At 40.8% G+C, this 20,302-nt stretch overlaps 1 protein-coding gene across 4 annotated transcripts in view; it reads left to right on the plus strand.

Annotated features, from left to right (window-relative positions):
- The first annotated feature begins 1,670 nt into the window (after positions 1–1,670).
- The window catches only part of ZNF438 (zinc finger protein 438), a 186,756-nt gene continuing 168,124 nt past the window's right edge, over positions 1,671–20,302 (plus strand). For all 4 annotated transcript variants that reach the window (XM_030798442.1, XM_030798445.1, XM_030798443.1 and 1 more), the window contains exon 1: positions 1,671–1,750. The gene's annotated coding sequence lies outside the window, so the exon portion shown is untranslated. The remainder of the gene's footprint in view (positions 1,751–20,302) is intronic.

Genomic DNA, 20,302 nt, shown 5'->3' on the forward strand with positions numbered 1-20,302 from the left:
AAACACTTATGTAGATTTTTCTGGAATAATTAACGTTTTTATTTTTAACCAGCTCAGATCTCAAATTAAAGCCTAATATTCCCGTCATCACTCTTTCCTATAAAAATAAGGCAGCATTTTCAATGACAGTGTAAACAAACCATTGTTTCAGGTTTTACTTACAACTGGAGCTGCCTTGCAAAATCCCTGCCCTGGCCATCTGCCGTGGTTCCAAATAAGTTTATAAAAGTGAATCTTGCCATTTTCAATACTTCCTCCTTTGGGTCTATTTATTCCGAAGCCTGTTTTTCTCATTCTTTTAATTTTTTTCCCCCAAGACGGATTTGTCTGAGACACTTTTTTGCCATAACATTTATTTTTTCTGCTTATGAGAGTGTAAGAATTCCACAAGCCAAATAATGTTAATATTTTGTTGTCAGTTCTTTGAGCCTTCATTTTTCCCGTCTATCGAGCCCTTTTTTTTAAACCAGAGCACATTGTTTCTGAGGGCATAAAAGAGCAAAGAGGCCGGGCGCGGTGGCTCACACCTGTAATCCCAGCACTTTGGGAGGCCGAGGCGGGCGGATCACGAGGTCAAGAGATGGAGACCATCCTGGCCAACATGGTGAAATCCCGTCTCTACTAAAAATACAAAAATTAGCCGGCTGTGGTGGCGCGCGCCTGTAATCCCAGCTACTCAGGAGGCTGAGGCAAGAGAATCGCTTGAACCCGGGAGGCAGGGGGTGCAGTGAGCTGAGATCGCGCCACTGCACTCCAGCCTGGGAGACAGAGAATCACTCCTTCTCAAAAAAAAAAAAAAGTGGGGAGCAGAGAGCCGGACTTGGACACGGGAAGGTATCGTGACATGAGTGGGCAGGGGGCTGGGAATTTTGCCCAGGCGAAGAAGTGAACATGTTTATCCGGATCACCGTTTGTTAAACTTAATAGACGTGAACAGCAGCCCATAGGTAGCTTCACCGAGCCGAAACGGGAGAAACGGCAGGCAAGGGAGAAGCTGAAATCTGCAAGAAACCGACTGGGCTGGAGGCGGCGCCAGGGCAGGAGGGGCAGGTGGGGGCCCGCGGGAGCACGAGCCGGAGCCGGAAGGGCGGGACCCAGGGGCAAGGCCTAAGTGGGTGCGGGAGGGGCCTAGTCAAGAGATGGGCGGGGCCTGCTCGGGGTCTGGGCGGAGTCTAGCGGGAGCCGCGTCGAGCCGGGGCGGAGCGAGGGCCCCTGGGAGAGCTGTCTTTTCAGTGCTGAGGACCCGCCGGCACCTGATGGAGAGCAAATGGCTCTTTCCACACGTGTTTTAACGAACACGTGATGAAGGCGGGCAATCCCTGTGGAAAAAGTACCTCACAACCCAGGCGTCTTACTCCAGCCCCCAGGGCGACAGCTTGTTTACAGTATTTCTGAAGGTCTCCGTCCCCTTTTGTCGGCCCCTCCTCCTCCTCTAACCCCGACTTCAGGCTTTGAGTGAGGCATTGGTAGAGCAGCCGCTGCCGCAGGCGCCTAGGCCGGCGAAGCCCACCGGCATGCGGGGGCTGAGGCCGTCTGCGCCTGCGCGCAGTGTCCGCTACGGGGCGGTGCGTGGAGCTCGGGGGCGTGGAGCTCGAGGGCGTGGAGCTCGGGGGCGTGTCTCCCGCCGCAGCGCCGGGGGCGGGGCGAGGGCGGAGCCTGGGGGCTCAGCGGCCCGCGCCCGGCGGCCTGACCTCCCGAACGCTGGGCCAGTGACGTCACCCCGCCGTGACGCGCACGCTGTAGGAAAACTGTAAGTTTACGAGAATTCCTGCAGCTCCTAGGGCTTGCGGGTCCCGCTGGCAGCTGGCAGTCCCAGCGGTGGTGGTGGCTGTGGGGGCGTCAGTTCCTTGGGGAGTCGCCGATTGTGGCGAAGGGACAGGTGCCTGCTCAGAGTGGCAGCGCGCCCTGCTGGGCGGGAGGGACCTGGGGTGCGGGAGGCGAGGCCGCGCCCCGTGGGGCCGGGCCAGCACCTTTTCCCCTGGGGCGGGGAGCGTCTCTGAGCCTGGTAGTGAGGCCTTAGAAGGGGCGGAAAGTCCAAATGGAGAGTCCCTTTTTTTCTTCCGTTTTAAAGGGACTTAGATTCCTTTTCTTCCCCCTCTGAGCCCTGGAGTTTGACATGTTAAGTAGGGGATGGAGGCTTCCTCTCAGAGAATAGGAATCCTACGTCCTGGCCTTTGGGATCCCACAAGTGACCAAGTCGTCGTGGACACATTTATAAGATAACCAGTTGCTGCCTCAGTTTTCTTTTTGTGTAAAAGGGAGGTACAGCAGCCTCTGGCCTCCCTAATGGTTGTTCCCACAGCACTAGGAACACGTGAGATAACACAAGTGTGTAAATTTGCTAGGAGAAAGCTTGTACACAGACACTTGGTTATTCTGAGGAATGTGGTAGCCACTGGCTATTTGACCAGGAATCTTTTAGAAGGGGAACTTTTTCACTGTTTTGCCTCCCCCTGACAACCTTCCCTCCATCTGATCCTATACCACACTGGAGCCTGTTGGGTGATCTGAACCATTGTCACTAAACTTGATAGAATGGGGATCCCAAGAAATAACAGGTATCGTTAGCACGGTACTCTTGGCAATTACAATGCCCCTCTTGTCTGGGTGTTGCAGAGGAAGCTTTCAGTGTGCTGGAACTAGCACATTATAGACAACACAGACTCACTGAGTTTTAAGGGTTGCTGTATCGATTTGGAATATCCAATCATCGTATCTGACTGCTTGAATATTTTGGTCAAGGGGTAGTACATTATACTAGACTGTAATGCCTCTCAAACTCCGGGACTAGTATTCGTCAGGAACTTTGAAGGGAAGAATACTGTGCACACTTCAGGGTGTATTTATACGGGAGCTCGAGAGTTCACATTTCTGTAAATTCATTTAAGGAGTGTGATATCTTTTCATCCTGGTGGGAGGAGCCTTTGAATCAGAAAGCAGGGCTTCTAATTTTTGTTCTATTCGTTAACTAGCTTCGTGTCCAAGGACAAGTCACGCAAACTTGGAACTTTGTTTTTCTTATCTAAAATGAGAGCTGATGGTTTATCTGTTGTTGGTTTTTCCAGGATCAAATGAGATCACGAGTGTGCAAATTAAAGGCTTTCTAAGTGTGCTATTGTTATTAGGAGATTTGCATTGGTCCCCTAGCCTGGATGAGATGTGAGTCAGAAATCTCTAGAAATAGAGCAGCAAAGAAGACAGCCTTCAACCTAGCAGGGCTCATGTTGCAGTGGGAAATAGACAACGAACAATACGTGCATAATGTAATTTCAGATAGTCATAAGTGCAGTGAAGGGAAGGAACAAAGGAGGACAGTAGGGGAACAGGGAAGGTTGTTTTTGGTGGGATCTGTCAGGAAAAGCCATTCAAAGGCAGGGACACTTGAAGTGTGAGGGAAAGAGCCTGAGGTAAGAACATTTCAGAGAGGAATAATTAATAGCAATGAACACTTAAAAAAAGTAGAGCTTATCATGTAAGGCACTATTCCGAACACTAAATTTTTACAAGTCTTTTGATATAACCTAGTATCTCCATTTCATAGATGAGGCAACTGACACACAGAAAGGTTAAGAATTTGCCAGAGGTTGCACAGCTAAAACGTGGTAGAGACTATTTGAACGTGGGCAGTCTGACTTCAGAGTCCAGGCTCCAGGTGACTGTATTTTCGGCCTCACAGCAGGAACAGCACAGGACAATGCTCTGAGGTGGTCCAGACACAGAGTGTTTAGAGCACAGCAGGGAAGGGGGAAAGTGGTGGCCAATGATGGTCAAGGGCCAGGCGGGCCGTGGGGTCCCTTGTAGGCTGTGGTGAAGTAAAGATGTTGTTCTAACTGTGATGGAAAACCACTGGAAGGTTTGCATCAAGGGACTGGTGTCTGATTTAAGTTTTATTGTATGGAGGGTTAACTGTAGATTAGAGTGGGTGGGGTGGAGTGAAAGTGGGGAGAAAGCTGCTGTGCCCTGCAGGTGAAATGATGGTGGTTTGGGCTGGGGGAAGTAGTTGTGGAGATGATGGTAGGCGGTAGAATTGGTGATAGGTTTTGAAGGTAGACCTGATGGGACGAGTGATGTGGAATTTGAGGAAAAGGGAGAAGTGATGATTTTTTAGGTTTCGGCTGGAACAACTAGAAGCATAGTGGTGCTGTTTACTGAGGAAAATTACAAATTTAGTTTTGCACAAGTTCTAAATGCCTGTTAGACATAGTCATAACAAGAGTGCTAGTAAAAATAGTAAGTATTATGTAAGTGTAAACTGAGTCTCAGGCAGGGTTTTAAGTACTTTTACCTATACTAATTCATTTAATCATCATAAGAATTATATGTGCAAGGAACCATTATTGTCCCCATTTTACACACGAGAAAATAGAGGCAAAAAGAGGTTATAAGTGACTTGTCTAAAGTCACCCAGCTTGTGAGTGATGTAGCTAGGATTCAAACCTAAGCAGTGTGGCTTTGGAGTCCATGCATTGAATCCCTGTAACCACCTCCGAGTGAACATGTTGAGTATGCATGCCTGTGAATAAGGAACTCAGGGGAGTGGTCAGGGTTGGAGATACCCATTTATTTTTCTGAAGAGAAAGCCTGCTTTTGTTTTTCATCTAAGCTTTGGTTGGCTGTGGGAGAAAGATTATAGGCAGTGGGACTGTGCTAACTGGTCCTTTCATTGTGTACCTGATTGGGTTCACGTAGCCAGTATCTGGTATTCCCCTGCCCATTCCCCCACTGTAGGTTCCACAGGGGCAAGGTCTGTCTCTTTAACTTCTCAATCTCTAGTCCCTAATCCAGTGCCTGCTGTGTAGTAGATGTTAGGGATGACTTTATATGCTGGGCGTTTGGTTAGGTTTTGGAAGTTCAGAGATGAATAAAACAGTTCTTTACCTAGAAGAGCAGAGTATGAGGAAAAACCTGTGGGAATAAGGTTAGAGTAGACTAAATGCATAAATACATGCTGATTAGTTCATTCTGGTTTTTTGCACCCTCCCCTCCCCAGCTTCCATGACTTGTGAGATGGGGCGTGAAAAGGGTAAAGGGGCAAAAGAATGCCTAAGCTGTTGCAGGATGAAGTTGAGGCTCCCCAAGAGTCCTTTTCAACAAAAGAATTACTCAAAATCATGCATATTTTACTATATTTGCATTAGCTTTATTTGGCAATGATAGAATTTTTACCACATGAAATAAATTCTGATATTTGACTATCCTTGTGAAGTGATGAGTTTTTCCAGTTCTATTACCTCAGTGTTGACAGGGCTCACCAGAGAAATAAGGGAGTTGGCTTGAAATGTTGCAGCTTGCATAATAGAGGGTGATGGAGGGGTTGGGTGAAGTATTCAGGCAGGTTTCCACCGGTTTAAGTGTATCATGCCGAAGTTCCACCTATTGGAATAAGTTTGAGTTTCTTTGCTGACCATCTCTAACATTGACATGTATTTTTTTTTTGTCATAGAAAGGGGATCTGGTGATATATGTCGTAGGTGGAATTGCAGATTACATCTCGTATAGCTCGATCATTGTAGAACATGGAGACTAGAACAATACAAACAAAAAAAGATGTGTCTTGTTCCTGTAGATCTTTCACAGCATACTATAACCTCAACAGTTGTCACAATTTTATTACTTCCTGACACGAGTATTTCAAATTTAAACCATGTAAGGATTATATAAAATTGTACTGCTGTAGATTTTATGGTTAATTTCAGAATTTTTTAAATATATAAAATTATATTTTGTTTTAAGCTTTCATTGGGAAAGTATCTAAATAACCAAATCTATGATTACTCTAAACAGGAGCCCTCTACTAACATAAATGTAGAGGGGTGCCATCTCATTTTGCAGTTCACAACATTTTAAATCTGCTCTTGTAGCTTCCCTACATTTAATGGAGTTGAAATGATTAGTCTTTATTTACACCACATTTGCAGTTAGTTTCCCAGGAACATCAGATACCCATATATGGTATAAAGTAAAATTGCATAGTCAATAGCCTATTGATGCTCAGGTGTTATTGGCTTTTAAGTTCAGGCACACTGAGGGCAGGTTGATGGTTATTTAATTGTGTCAGGTAGCTCCCAGCAGAGGGGGAGTGATGGTAAGTTCTATTTGAAAACAACAGGAGCCTCTGTTTCTAACACTGACCATGCGAAATATAACATCCTAGATAGTAAATAAAATTCAGATTCCTTTTAAAATTTAAATTTGCACAAGCAAACTTCAAACTATTTTATGAGTACTTTTATATGTATGAAGTTTTATTGTTGAAAACAGTGTGTCTAGCCCAGTGATAGTACATACTGAGCATTTAAATATAATTCTTTTTTTTGAATTAAATTTATTTTTTAAATTATACTTTAAGTTCTAGGGTACATGAACACAACATGCAGGTTTGTTACATATGTATACATGTCCCATGTTGGTGTGCTGCACCCATTAACTCGTCATTTAGATTAGGTATATCTCCTAATGCTATCCCTTCCCCCTCCTCCCACCCCACGACAGGCGCTGGTATGTGATGTTCCCCACCCTGTGTCCAAGTGTTCTCATTGTTCAGTTGCCACCTATGAGTGAGAACGTGTGGTGTTTGGTTTTCTGTCCTTGTGATGGTTTGCTCAGAATGATGGTTTCCAGCTTCATCCATGTCCCTACAAAGGACATAAACTCATCCTTTTCTATGGCTGCATAGTATTCCATGGTGTATATGTGCCACTTTTCTTAATCCAGTCTATCATTGATGGACGTTTGGGTTGGTTCCAAGTCTTTGCTATTGTGAATAGTGTCGCAATAAACATACATGTGCATGTCTCTTTATGGCAGCATGATTTGTAATCCTTTGGGTATATACCCAATAATGGGATGGCTGGGCCAAATGGTATTTCTAGTTCGAGATCCTTGAGGAATTACCACACTGTCTTCCACAATGTTGGAACTAGTTTACAGTCCCACCAACAGTGTAAAAGTGTTCCTATTTCTCCACATCCTCTCCAGCACCTCTTGTTTCCTGACTTTTTAATGATCACCATTCTAACTGGTGTGAGATGGTATCTCATTGTGGTTTTGATTTGCATTTCTCTGATGGCCAGTGATGATGAGCATTTTTTTCATGTGTCTTTTGGCTGCATAAATGTCTTCTTTTGAGAAGTGTCTGTTCGTATCCTTGTGCCCACTTTTTGATAGGGTTGTTTGATTTTTTCTTGTAAATTTGTTTAAGTTGTTTGTAGATTGTGGATATTAGCCCTTTGTCAGATGGGTAGATTGCAAAAATTTTCTCCCGTTCTGTAGGTTGCCTGTTCACTCTGATGCTAGTTTCTTTTGCTGTGCAAGAAGCTCTTTAGTTTAATTAGATCCCATTTGTCAGTTTTGGCTTTTGTTGCCATGGCTTTTGGTGTTTTAGTCATGAAGTCCTTGCCCATGCCTATGTCCTGAATGGCATTGCCTAGGTTATCTTCTAGGGTTTTTATGGTTTTAGGTCTAACATGTAAGTCTTTAATCCATCTTGAATTAATTTTGGTATAAAGTGTAAGGAAGGAATCCAGTTTCAGCCTTCTACATATGGCTAGCCAGTTTTCCCAGCACCATTTGCTGAATAGGGAATCCTTTCCCCATTTCTTGTTTTTGTCAAAATTCTACTTCTTGCAGTCACTTTTATTTTTGCATTATTGTCTCCAATTCATATATATTTGTAGTAGTAGCTGGATGCTTGTTTGTGTACTTTACACTGTAAATGTTTGAATATATTTAAATAATTTTTATAAGTAGCACTTATTTTTGCTTCATTTCACATTTGGTTGCTTAGAAATTAAAATCTTTAGGTTTGATTTTCACACATTACACTAATGGCCAATAATTAGTAAGTCTAGGTGGAGACTAAGCTTTAGTGACAGATTAACCAAGTTTTAACCCCAAAAGAACACCCAGAAGAAAATTCTTAGGGAATAGTAAGCAAAACCAGTATGTCGATGAAAGGAATAATTTAACCATAACTACGTAGCTATTATTCTTCAAGTTGTTACCATTCTACAGGGAGTATTTTCTTATTTGGTTCTTAAATTGCAAAGCTGTTAATTTCAGTCTGCATTGCAAGCCACCAATCAGTGTGAAATAAATACTGGAAGATGATACTATGAAGAATCTGAACTCAGAATGATTTTTTACTTTCCAACACACTCTGGGGACATTTGACAATGTCTAGAAAACATTTTTGGTTGTCACATTTGTGTGGGGGGGCATTACTCCTAGCATCTAGTGGATTGAGGCCATTATAGCATGTCACTGAATGTTCTACAATGTACAAGACAGCTTCTCAACAACAGAAAATTATCCAGTTCAAAATGTCGATACTCCTGATGTTGAGAAATCCTGTAATATCTTTTCTTCCTTCCCTCCCTCCTTTCCTCCCTCCTTCCTTCCGTTCCTCCTTTTTTCTTTTTTTGCTTTAGAAATGGAGATGGTAGTTTTAAGTGGCAAATGCCTGACTTGGACAAAGGATTGTGTTGTACTGCTTTTAGTTTTTTGGATAGCTGAGCTAATTTGGTTCATTTACTGAATGGGAAATAATTCTTGGAGCTAATAATAGTAGCCTTAAATTTTTTTGGTTACTAGTGTGTCTAGTGGTTTTGTATTTGTTTTTGGCTATGAATATTTTTCTTACTAAAATTAATTTAATCTGGACTTTATATAATCCTGGCTTGTAACAGGTTTCCTAGTGTGAATTCCCTTTATTGTTGCATATGTTAAATTAGCTGTCTCACAGTTTCATGGTTTATATCTATCAAAATCCTTTTCACATTAATTTTCATTTTTGATTGTTACAAACAGCCCATAAAATGTGTAGGGCATGCATTATCCTCACTATTAGACCAATGAAGAAACAGACTTAGGTTAAATAACTTTCCATATGTGTTAGCAATTTAGTGATGAAAGCAAATCTAGAACTTTATACCTAGGAATCTTTTTTTTTTTTTTTGAGACAGAGTCTTGCTCTGTCGCCCAGGCTGGAGTGCAGTGGTGTGATCTCGGCTCACTGCAAGCTCTGCCTCCGGGGTTCATGCCATTCTCTTGCCTCAGCCTCCATGGTAGCTAGGACTACAGGCACCCGCCACCACGCCCGGCTAATTTTTTGCATTTTTTAAGTAGAGGCAGGGTTTCACCCTGTTGGCCAGGATGGTCTTGATCTCCTGACCTCGTGATCCGCCCACCTTGGCCTCCCAAAGTGCTGGGATTACAGGCGTGAGCCACCGCGCTCAGCCATACCTAGGAATCTTTTAAAGTTACCAGTTATTGTTATCCCGTTTAATCTTCTTGACAGTACTGTGAAATAGAGTTATTACTCTCATTTTATAGAAAAGGAAGCTGGTTTAGAGATATTAAATAACCTATTCAGTGTCACCCAACTCATAATGTAGTTTGGCTATTTCCACTGAGCTATTCTGCATCTTCAGATATTCTCCAATAAATAAATCTGACAATCTCTGGATAAGTTCACAAAATCTTTGCCTAACTTGACACTCATGTTGCCACTTGAATCATTGGTAATTCAGTGTTTGTAAGCCTATTCTAATTTGACTTAAGTAGAAACTTACCTGAGTTTTGGTAAACCATACTTGCTGGGTAGGGGAGAACCGTGCTTGCAGAAGACAGTCCTTTAAACAGGCAGAGACGTTTTTATGCGGGGTTTTGAGGAAGCACAGAGTTTGAGATTGGCTGATTTTGAAAAGTGCAAAAATTTAAGGATTAGCCAGCTTTAAACTTAGAGTTTAGAGACTGACCGGCTTTGAGGAGCAAAGGTACTGAAGCGGGGCTGTTGCTGATTGGCTTACTTTGTTGGCAAAGTGCGTAAGTGGAAAGGTTGAGTAGACTTTAAGGATTGATTGACTGGGGTAGATTTAAAACTGGTTTTGTGGTTACTTGTTTCCAGCTTAGGACTAGAGCCAAAGAACAATCTTCTCCTTTCTTGAAGTTGAAGAATACGTACTTTTTATGTCAAACATGTTAATGTTAGCTATGGTGCTAATATAACATACTTTTGATTTTGCTTTTCTTCTGAAACTTAAAAGAAAAATAGATGTGCAAATATCACTTGTTTTCTGTCTGTCAATTTCAGGACAATATATTTGGAACCCAGGCTGCCTCAAGGATTATTTTTATATGTAGTTCAAAAGGTAATATATTATATGTGGAAGTATATTAATGCCTTACAAATTATGGTGAAGGCTGTGCTGTCTATGGTGAAGGTTATGTCTATTTTTTTCTCTTTTGGGAGTGTGTTATATCATGTGCCTGCCAAAATTAGTCTTGATAGATGCTGAATTATAGATCTAGAAGTGTGTTGTTTTTGCTGTTATTAGAGATACATCTAGAAGTGATTACTTTTTGAATGTAACTTGGAAAGTATTCTTATCAACATTATGAAGGATTAGTGATTATATTGTTTATATTTTATAGAACAAGGCAAGCAAAATATTTTAGTATTTGCAAATCATGTCACTATAATTATTATATCATAGTACCATTTATATAAAGTATTAGGTTGGTGCAAAAGTAATTGCAGTTTTGGACCATGAATTTTAAATCGTTATAAGTAGGCTCAGACACATCTTTATTAATCAGAGTAGGAAGCATTATAATCAACACATTTTTGCCAAAGAGAAATAAGTCTGTTCATTCCTGTAGCTTAAAAATTCATGCTTTGGGATTTGGAAAGCATTTTCTGCTTTCCAAAAACCTGCTGGTGTTGGAAGCATTTTCCTTTCAAATAGTTGTCAAGATGCTTGAAGAAGTGGTAGTTGACAAGAGGTCAGGTGAATATGGCGGATGAGGCACACTTCATAGCTCAATGCATTCAGCTTTCGAAGCGTTAGTTGTGTGTCGTGCGGTTGGGCATTGTCATGAAGAAGAATTGGGCCCTTTCTGTTGACCAACGCTGGCTGCAGGTGTTGCAGTTTTCAGTGCATCTCATTGATTTGCTGAGTGTACTTCTCAGGTGTAATGGTTTCACCAGGATTCAGAAAGCTGTAGTGGGCCAGGTGTGGTGGCTCAGGCCTGTAATCCCAGCACTTTGGGAGGCCAAGGTGGGTGGATCACCTGAGGTCAGGAGTTCGAGACCAGCCTGGCCAACATTGCGAAACCCCATCTCTGCTAAAAATACAAAATTGGCTGGGCATGGTGGCGTGCACCTGTAGTTCCAGCTACTTGAGAGGCTGAGGCAGGAGAATTGGTTGAACCTGGGAGGCAGAGGTTGCAGTGAGTTGAGATTGCACCACTGCATTCCAGACTGGGTGACAGAGTGAGACTCTGTCTCAAAAAAAAAAAAAAAAAAAGAAGAAAGCTGCAGTGGATCAGACCAGCAGCAGGCCTCTAAACAGTGACTATGACCTTTTTTTGGTGCAAGTTTGGTTTTGGGAAGTGCTTTGGAGCTTCTGGGTCCAGCCATTGAGCTGGTTGTTGCCAGTTGTCGTATAAAATCCACTTTTTGTCACACGTCACAATCCGATTGAGAAATGGTTCATTATTGTTGTGTAGTGTAAGACGGCACTTCAAAATGACGATTTTAAAAAATTTTCCCTCAGGTCCTGAGGCACCCACTTACCAAGCTTTTTCAACTTTCCAATTTGCTTCAAATGCCAAACGACCATAGAATGGTCAATGTTGAGTTCTTTGGCAACTTCTCACATAGCTGTAAGACGATCAACTTCAATGATTGCTCTCAGTTGGTCATTTGTCAACTTCTGATGGCCGGCCAATGATGTTCCTCATTTTTGAGTCTCCTTTGCAAAACTTCTTGAACCACCACTGTATTGTGGTGTAGTTTTTAGTAGTATTTGTTAGTAGTTCCTAGGCCAAATGTGTTGTTGATGTTGTGAGTTGTCTCTGCTGCTTTATGAACCATTTGGACCCCGAATAAGAAAATCGCTGGAATTTGCTATTTGTCTAACATCATTTCCATAGTCTAAAATAAATATAAAATAAACAGCAAATAATAAATCATTAGAAAAAAAAGTGAGAAATGTCCATTAAAATGATATATAGCATAACCACATTTATTTTAAGAATGTATTCCAGTGTCAAACGGCAAATTCCAACAATGCAAAACCTGCAATTAACGTTTGCACCAACCCAATATTTCAGTTGTTTTAACATTTATTTAGAATATTTTTCTTTTTCAGTATGAAATAAAGAACTACTGTACTATCTATAACTATTTACTCTGTGACAAAACATTTTTTTAAATTGATCTTTCACAGTAATATTTTAAATTATTATTTTTCTATGGAAATGTTAAAATAAATTTAGGGCATTCATTATCTTAGAAGTTACAGAAGTCAGAATGAGTTTTTGGTGTAATTTCTTTTTTGTATTGAAGTTTTATTTTTAAATGCCCTAAGTGCTGTCTGTATTTACATATGTAATAAGCTCATAACATGTTAAAAAATGGGTACTGTTGTAAGCTGAGATTGCACCACTGCACTCCAGCCTGGGTGACAGAGTGAGAGCCTGTCTCAAAAAAAAAAAAAGATTGCTGTTGTTTTTATATGCAGCCCGTATTTCCTTCCTTAATCTACAACTTTTGTGTCATACCTTCATTCCTGCCTTCCAGGTAGGAATAATCCAGTGGTAAAACTATGTGTGATTTAGATATTTTATGGGAAAACTCTTTAAAAATGTAAAGTCTGATTCTTGTCCCTGTTGACAGACCAAATTTCTGACCTGTATGATAGTTAACCTTAAGAGGTTAATCTTAGCCTAGTGTGAAAATTAATACTACAGTTAATATATTATAAAATTATTTATAACATTAACATTATGAACAATAAGTAATACTGTTTTTGACAGAGCTGTTGTTTAACTACTAAAAGATATTCAAACACTGTTATCTTTAACAGTTAAACTTTATAAATTTATACTAAGGAGAAATAAAAAAAACCTTTTTATTTGGGAATGCAAGCTCCTTTAAATTATCAGGCCCAGAAAGGCATTTAAAATGTAACAGCAGTCACATCTCATTCCCCCTACAGCTAAATAATGACCTCTTCAAGCTGCTTGCTATTGGGGCTCCAGACTAACTGACGCCAAGTACCCATAAAATGCCATATACCCTGTAGTTCAACAATGTATATCCAATCACCAAGCAATGTTATTTTTGTAAACCAATGAGAATTTCTGATGAACAGCTTTTGTAATTGCTGCCTCTCCTGATTCGTCCTTTTTTTCTTTAAAAACTTGAGACTCTCCTTTGTTTTCTGGAGCACTCAGCTAGGCAACTTGGAAGTGTGTCCCTGGCTGCAGTCCTCAACCTTTGTGCTTGAATAAACTCTAAACTACAGTCTCACCCTTTTGATTATTTTAGCTTCACGCTAAATAAGTACTTAAAATTCCTAGGAAAAAATTGATTCCTGAGTATGGTTACTAGCATTATTTTTGTTACCTGCAGTATGAAATAAATGGATTTGAAATGTGTTTTTCTCTGTGTACATGCAGTGAATAGTTGGGCTCTTATTTGCCTAGTGATATGATAAAGAATCTTAGGTTAGGTTATCTTTTGTGGTAAAATGGAAAAAAAGAGTTACATTTTCTTCAATAAAAGCCTCGTTTTCTAGTCTTTGCTAGTATAATGGGTAAAATGGTAGCTCAAATTTTAATTTGCATTTTTTTAATTACTAGTGAGTGAGAGTGAGATTCTCTTCATTTACTTGTATGGATTTCACTTACAGTTCCAAATTTAGCAAATAAAAGTACAGATACCTAGTTAAGTTTGAGTTTCAGGTAAGCAACAAATAAATTTTTAGTGTAAGTATGGGCCATGCAATATGCAGGACATGCTTCTACAAAAAACAATAATTATTTATCTGAAATTCAGATTCAGTGGCATCCTGTATATTATCTGGCAAATTTAACTTCACTTTGTGTGAATTGTCTGCCTCTGCCTTTTTGTCAGACTTTCAATTGCACTTTCTATCTTTTGGTTGTTGTTTTTGCAGCAGTTCTTGGCATACACTGGATTTTAATCCCTTGCCTTTTTAGATGTTGCAAACATATTCTTCCAGTCTTTTGCCTATCTTCTAATTTTGTCTGTGGTGTTCAATTCATCAAAGTTGACGCCATCAAAATTTTTCCATGTTTATGCTTTTGAGATCTTGAAGAAATCTTTCGTCATCCCAAGGTTGCAAATGTTATTTAACTTTTTCTTTCATTAGCATTATAGTTTTACCTTTTATACATTGGTTTTTAATACATTTGTTATTTATTTTATGGGAAGAATATTTGGAGATGAGGTTAAAGAGGCAATGAAGGGGCACATTGTATGAAGACTTGTCAGTCATTGTGAGGACTTTGGTTTTTATGCTAAGTGAAATAGGAAGCCCTGGAGGGTTTGGAACAGAGGGTGCCATTGTCTGAACCGTGCCTTTAAAGAAACTCTGATGACTATGGAGAATAGATTGTATGAGAGTGTGGCAAAGACTGCTAATTCTGCTCCAATATCTAATTCCTCCTTTCTGCTACTACCAGAACCCTGTTGGTTTAGCCAGATACATGGCTATGCACATAGAGACTGTTTTTAAACTCCTCCTGCCAGTAAGTGTGGCTTTGTGATTAGGTTTGGGCCAGTTAGATAAGAACATAAGTGATATGTGCAAATTCTGAGTTATCTTTGTAAATATAAGGTGCTTGTCCTGAACTTCATCTGCCCACCCCACTCCCTTTCCCCCTAACTGAAAGCAGCAGCAACTGGAATGGCAACAATTACCTTGAACCTAAAGATCCCTCTACCTAGGTTCCTGGATGACCTTGTGAAACAGAACCAATTACTACTTTCCATCTTCTCCCTGGCCATCTGCCTATCTCTCTCTTGTTTCAAGGAAGAGAATAAACTTCTTTCTTGTTTTAGCCACTGGTTTTTGGCATCACTCTATTACAGCAGCTTAGCCCATAGCCTGTATAGTACAAAAATTGGCTCCCAAAGTGGTGTTCTAGAATTAAAAAGCTGAAATGTGTAGCACTGGTTAAGTGATTGGTCGACAGACAGTAGAAAACATGTTATAGGCTGGAAAACTGGTGACCCTTATTATGTGGTGGCAAAATGTTCAGTGAGACTGTCACCTCTAATAACTTGGAAGAGAGTCAATTTGTCTACCCAGTTTGTACCTCCCGGGAAGTAGTTAGAAAGAATCAGACTGCTAATATGAGTTGATTAGTCCTTGCCAGTAACTACAAGAGGGCATCAAATAAGATAACAATTAGCCAGTTTGCAATTAGAGTTGAAAGGGAGTATAGTTTTTAGTTATAATATACAGCTAAAGGATGTTCTCTCTGCCAATGGCCTGTGGTCTGAATTGACTGAGAGGCCAGTAATATGGGGCATTGCAGCGTTGGAAAAAATTGCTTCTCTATGCCAAACAGCAAGAGGTAAGATAGTCATTCTCAGGAATCTCCCGTTAGATTTTCTTGGCCTGACAGTGGCAGACAGTCCAGGCAAGGTTCAAATTAAGGATTTGCTTTTCCACCTCAACCAGTCATTTGAACTATGTAAAAGCTTCAGTTATAAATACAAAATCTGAGTTCCTTACAACAACAAAGGTTTATTTCTTACTCATGACATGTTAGCTGTGGCCGTGTTCCACATACTTTGTCACTTCAGTATTTAAGCCAAAGGAATAAGCCTGTTTGGGACATTGCCATTCTTGTGACAGGCAAAAGAGATACGGCAGAACCAGTGTCTTGGAAGTGGTACGTGTTACTTTTGTTCATATTTTATTGGCCAAAGCAAGTCAAATGGCTAGGCCTGAAATCAGTCAGGTCAGAAGGATTATCTCAAGTCACATGGCCTGTCCTGATGTCAGTGGGTTGGAGTGGTATAATCCTGCTGATGTGAATCAGATAATCTCAAGGTAGCTAACTTTCAATCAAGAGAGGGTTGAAGAGAGGGAGGGGTGGCTGTGTCACAGAGGCCAGCAGATAAAACAGGAGAGTTGACAAGCTTAATATCTATGTCCAGATTAAATCCTTAGTTGTGGTTACTAGTTTCTTGTGGAACTGACTGAGGCAAACAGACCTTTTGAAATATTTAGGAGATTATGTTGCCAAAGATCCCATAAGTTTGGCTTGCAACAGCCTCTGATGGTTTGATATTGTTTGACACCTAAAGCAACCCTTGGTCCCAAATTTGCACCAGCAGGAAGTAGGCCATTAGATCTTTGCTGCCCTATTGGAGCACATACTCTTCCAAGTTTGCTTCATGTGTGACCAGAAAGGATAATGGAAAAGAAAAAATCTTCCAAAGGCAAAGCCAAGACTACGAAGACACCTGGATAAGGGTCTTCCCCTCAGAGAACAGAATCTGAAATGAACCAAGGGACTTGCCTTCTTGCTAGAGCAGAGATACTTTGCAATTCCTTTCTAGAAGCATTTCATCATTGATAAAAATGTGTGTTTGCTATTCTTTTATTTTCAGAATGGAAGACTTAATTGCATTAATCTCATTTGTATTCCACAGTTGTATTTTGTGTGCGATGGCGGTGGTGGAGAGCAGAGGTTATACTGTTTTGTTAGTTTGTGGGCCGCTGCACTAGGAAGGAGCTACATGGATTTGCATGGGTTCAAGAGGGTTGTGTATTGCCCAGAGACCTAGACTTTAAGCTAAATCCAGTAACTGGATGAGACTTCAAGTTATCCCTTTAGAAAGGAGATGACTATTTCAGAGTGGCAAGAAGGATGCACTCCCACCTTTGATACATATTTAGCTAGGCACATAACCCCTACATAGAAATTGTATTTCTTACGCTCCTTGTAGCCAGATGAAGCCACATTTCTAAGTTTTGGCCAGTGGGATGAGAGTGGAAGTGACATATGCTACTTTTAAAAGCATATTTATATTAAAAAAGTGGCTTGTTAGTCATATTCTTTTCCCTCCCATCCCCATAAATGAAGCATTGATGAGTTAGCTTCAATCATGCACCTGAGGGTAGTGCCCCAAGGAGTGGTAAGTGAAGACAGGAGGAATCTTAGTCTCTGGATGACCTTATAGAGCAAAGCTACTTACCTTCCCTTGACCACTTGTCTGCCTCTTGACTGTAACATGAGAGAGAAATAAATTCTTTTTTTATCTGAGCCACTATATTGGTCTCGTTACAGGAGTTTAGCTCATATCCTAGTTAATAGAGATGGCAATAATATAAGCAGGAAACAAATATAGAATGTTAGATTGGAAATTATTCTTGATTTTTTTCAGTTGAAGCTTTTCATTTATGTATTCTTTCTATGAAAATTTATTTTTCAGATTGTCTAATTATACCAACACTTTAGAAATAAGCTCTTACTTTAACATCACCCCGTTATAATTATGCTATATTTCTTTTTATTTTCATAAGCATATGCTTTACATATTTATGTTAAAATTTTATATCCTGATATTTTCATGTGATATTCTATTTTCTTTCTTGCTTTAGAGTTCTTGTATTTGCATGGTTATTATTGTATAACACTTAGTTTTACTGTACTTAAAATTTTATTAGTATTGGTCACTGTGGACTAGTTATGTCCTCCCAAAATTCATATGTTGAGACCCTAACCTTCCACATGACAGTATTGGAGATGTGGCCTTTAAGGAGGTGATTAGGGTTAAGTAAGGTCATAAGAATAGACCCCTGATCAGATAGAACTGGTGCCCCTATAAGGAGAGGAAGAGATACCAGAGCTCTCTTTTCACCTGTGTGAAGACACAGTAAGAGTATGGCCATCTGCTAGCAAGGAAGAGGGTCCTCATCAGAACCTGACAATGCCAGCGCCATGATCTTAGACTGCAGCCTTCAGAACTATGAGGAAGTCCCAGTCATGGTATGTCATTATTGCAGCTGAAGTTGAATAGTATATTGGCATTTAGATTGCTTTCAAGTTTTCCTTCTATACATAATGCTGTTTTTTTGTTTTTGTTTTTGTTTCTTTGTTTTTTTTTTTTTTTTTTTTGAGACAGAGTCTCACTCTGCCGCCCAGGCTGGAGTGCAGTGGCATGATCTCAGCTCACTGCAACCTCAGCCTCCCAGGTTCAATCGATTCTCCTGTCTCAGCCTCCCGAGTAGCTGGGTTTACAGGCATATACCACTACGCCCGGCTAATTTTTGTATTTTTTGTAGAGACGGGATTTCACCATGTTGGCCAGGCTGGTCTTGAACTCCTGACCTCAGGTGTTCCTCCTGCCTCGGCCTCCCAAAGTGCTGGGATGACAGACGTGAGCCTCCGTGTCCAGCCATAATGCTGTATTCTTGTAAAAATTGTTTATTTGTTAAATTATCTTACATAGGACTCGATCTGGAATAATTTTATTTTATCACTGGTAATAATGATGGAAACAATATTGATAATAATAGTAATAACAATGGCAATCAGCAATGATGATTATAATAAAGACAGCTATGAGAATGACAAGATCAATAACAGTTAACAGACTGGGTATGGTAGCTCACGCCTGTAATCTCAGCATTTTGGGAAGCTGAGGTGGGAGGATCGCTTGAACCCAGGTGTTCAAGACTAATCTGGGTAATGTAGCAAGACCTTGTATCTCCAAAAAAAATTTTTCTTTTGATTAACTGGGCATGGTGGCATATGCCTGTAGTCTCTGCTACTCAGGAAGCTGAAGTGGGGGGATGGCTTCAGCTCAGGAGTTGGAGTTATGATCACACCACTGTACTCTAGCCTGGGTGACAGAGTGAGACTCTGTCTCTAAAAAAAATATATGTATATATACACACACACACACACACACACACACACACACACACACATTTATATATAACAGTAAGAATGACATATTTATTGCATGTTTACTGTATGCAGGCACTGTTTTAAGGGTTTATCTTATTTGATCCTTACAACAGATTTATGAGGTAAGTATGGTTGCTCATGTTTTGTAGATAAGGCAGGTGAGGCACTGGGAGGTTGGGTACCTTCGCTGTCATCACGCAGCTGATTAATGGTAAAGTGTAGATTCTCGCTAGGCTTTACTTGCCACAGATCATGCTATGGACTGAATTGTATTGCCACCAAACTCATGTGGAAGCCCTAATCCTCCATGTTGATAGTAATTAGAGATGGGGCCTTTGGTAGATAATTAGGTTTAGATGAGGGCCTGAAGGTGGGGCCCTCATGATGTGAATAGTACGCTTATAAGAAGAGACACCAGAGAGCTTACTCTTGCTCTTCTGCTGCCATATGAGGACGCAGTGCTAAGGTGGCTGTCTGCAAGCCCAGAAGTGGCCCTTATCAGAAAGTGACCATGCTGGCACCCTGATCTTGGACTTCTCAGCCTGCAGAGCTGTGAGAGAATAAATTTCTGTTGTTTAAGCCACCCAGTTAAATTTCTCTTGTTGTGGTAGCTCAGACAAAGACAAAGCCCATGCTCCTGTGACATGACATCATTAGAGGTTTTTTGTTTTGTTTTGTTTTGTTGTTTTCAGATCACACAGTCAGTATAGGAAATTGGACTGCAAAGAAGGGGCCAAAAAAGTGGAAGGGACACAAGAAACAATAATGTTACTGAAGCCAAGAGACAAGCATTTTGAGATCAAGGATGTCATTATTAAATTGATATACTTTGAGTGAATTTTCATTTAAGAAGTCATCTGTGCTTTGGGAAGAGCAGTTTTGTGTTTGCAGTCCAGACTGGAGAGGGTTAAGTAGGAAATGATATGGGGTAGGGGAGACAGTACAAACAGTTTAAACTCTTTTTCAGACTTGGCTGTTAAGGAAAAGAGGCAAATAGGAAGTGGCAAGAGAGACATAAAGTCTGGGGATGTATATTAGTTTGGTTCATTTTTTTAAATAAACCAAATGATGGGAGAAATGTAAGCATTTATGTGCAGCGGGGTAAAAGAAGAGAAGGAGAGAGAGAAAATGTGGAGGGGGAAGTGGGTAAATGATGGCATCAGATCCCTAAGGAGGTGGATACCTTAAGTTGCTGATTAGCTTTGAGCAGGAAGTTTCCTTCCTGCATCTTCCTGGCACCTTCCTCCACAGTGCCAGGAAGGAGGGAAGAATGTGCCTGTGGTTGTTGGTCAGTGAGGGTGGAGGAAACTGAGGGAGTCTGACCTAATAACCCCTCTTTTGTTTCTGTGGAGGTGATGTCATTTTCTGAGTGAAGGAGGAGTAGGAAGCTTGAAAGTGGTGGACGTTTGGAATTGAATCTGTGGGACATGAGAGAGGAGCCTGAGAGAGGATTGATGGCAGCAGTGAGAAAGGTCTGCTGAGGTGGGAGGCCATGTATTTGTGGAATTCCCAGCTTGTGCGGTTCGGGATTTTTATAACAGTGATCTCTAGTCCGGGT

Source organism: Nomascus leucogenys, chromosome 18 (genome assembly GCF_006542625.1).
Source record: "Nomascus leucogenys isolate Asia chromosome 18, Asia_NLE_v1, whole genome shotgun sequence".
Lineage (NCBI taxonomy): Eukaryota > Metazoa > Chordata > Mammalia > Primates > Hylobatidae > Nomascus > Nomascus leucogenys.